Source organism: Hipposideros armiger, unplaced genomic scaffold (genome assembly GCF_001890085.2).
Source record: "Hipposideros armiger isolate ML-2016 unplaced genomic scaffold, ASM189008v1 scaffold_256, whole genome shotgun sequence".
NCBI classification, from domain to species: Eukaryota; Metazoa; Chordata; class Mammalia; order Chiroptera; family Hipposideridae; genus Hipposideros; species Hipposideros armiger.
The window spans coordinates 1,582,655-1,584,393 of record NW_017731606.1 but is presented as its reverse complement, the minus strand read 5'-3'; the positions used below and the strand labels follow the sequence as shown (position 1 = coordinate 1,584,393).

The window sequence follows — 1,739 nt, the reverse complement described above, 5'->3', positions numbered from 1 at the left end:
GTTTTGTTGATCCTCTGTACTGTATTTTTGTTTTCTCATTTCATTAATTTCCTTCATTCACTATTAAGGACTGATTATGTAAACAACACAGTCTATGGATATACCAGTGAACAAATGAAACTTCCTGCTTTCTTGAAGCCTGAATTCTAGGGCCAAGACACAGAAAATAAATATAATAAGTATATGCGATGCACACATACACACAAAAGGGAGAGGGGAGAGAAATGGGTCAATTTTTAAAAAGGGTTATCAGGACAGGCCTCACTGAGAAAGCGACCTGTAAGCAAAGCTATGAGGGAGCTGAGGGGCATAATTATGGAGTTAATTTAGGAAAGTGCCTCTGAGTAGGATGAGAAGCAATTGGAGGGTTCTGAGCAGAGGAATGACATGATTTGACTTACGTTTTTAAAAGGATAACTGGCAGCCATGTTGACAGTAGAATGTAAGGGGCAAAGGTGAAAGCAGGGAAACCAGTAAGAGGGTAATAATCCAGACAAGAGATTCCTGGGGCTTAGAAACTGTTCTGTTAAATCATTAGTATTAACATGTTTACAAATTTCAGCCTCCCCACTCAATACTGAAGGCTCTGGGTTCCAGGTATTGCTAGATGTTTTCAGGTTAGCTGCAAACTTAGCTAGCAAGTGGCAACATACCACCTGGTTCCTTTTTATTTTTCACCCTTGAAGATTTCCCTCACTTTCTTGTGCTTAGTTAAGCATTTAATAAGATATTTATATTTTATCCCACTTTTTTAGTGTTTTATTACTGCTGCTGGTGGTGTTTGGGTGGGGAGCGGTGTTTAAGAATATCTAGTTATGCTATATTGTCAGGGTGGAAGTCCACTTGAATTTGAATTTGAAAAAGGTTGAATCCACCTTTTTCTGTTTACTAGTTTTATGACCTTGGCAAGTTATTTAAATTTATCTAGACTCAAGTTTCCTCAAATTTAAAATGGAGACAGTGATACTTAGATCATGGGGTTGTGAAGATGATCAAATGCACATAAAGTATTTAAACATAAGGCTTGGCACATAGTAAATGCTTAATATACTTTAACTTTCACTATCATCATCATCACCATCCTTGCAGCATCTTATACATAGTAGGTACTCCATAAATGATTGCTGAGGTGGTTTACTGAAAAGGAATTACAAATGTTCTCAGTGGGAGAGATGTGCAGCTGTTTTGTCTCCAAGTGTATATATATCATGACCAGACCCAACTGTAGAAAAATGAACACGGAGAACTCTTGCCACTCACTCCGTGTAAAAAAATGAATAGGGGTTGCACTCATATAGCTGTGATTCATTAAATATCTTCAGTTAAACACCCATAATGTATCTACTGTCACCTCCCATTACTCCAGGGCCAAAAGTGAAGGGGAGGTAAATAGCCAAATGTCAGACCCAATAATAGCATGCCTTCAAGAATAGTCCACGTATGGGCCGGCCGAGAAGCTCAGTTGGTTAGGAGCTTGCTCAAGAGTGCGAGCTCTGAGCAACAGGGTCACTGGTTCGATTCCCATATGGGCCAGTGAGCTGTGCCCGAGCTGAGCTGCTGCAGAGCTGCCAACAGGTTGTTAGGAGATGTGCTCCTAACAACAAGGTTGCCTGTTGGAGATCGTGGGCTACGCCCACCCACAACTAAAGACTGAACTCAGCACCTTGAGCTGAGCTGCCGCCTGGGTGGCTCAGGGGATAGAGTGTGCGCTCTTAACAAGGCTGCTGGGTTCGACTCCC

General features: G+C 41.3%; 1 protein-coding gene across 4 annotated transcripts in view; it reads right to left on the bottom strand.

The window, feature by feature from the left end:
- Nucleotides 1-1,739, bottom strand: part of SBF2 (SET binding factor 2) — a 429,728-nt gene that overhangs the window by 103,280 nt on the left and 324,709 nt on the right. The window lies entirely within an intron of this gene.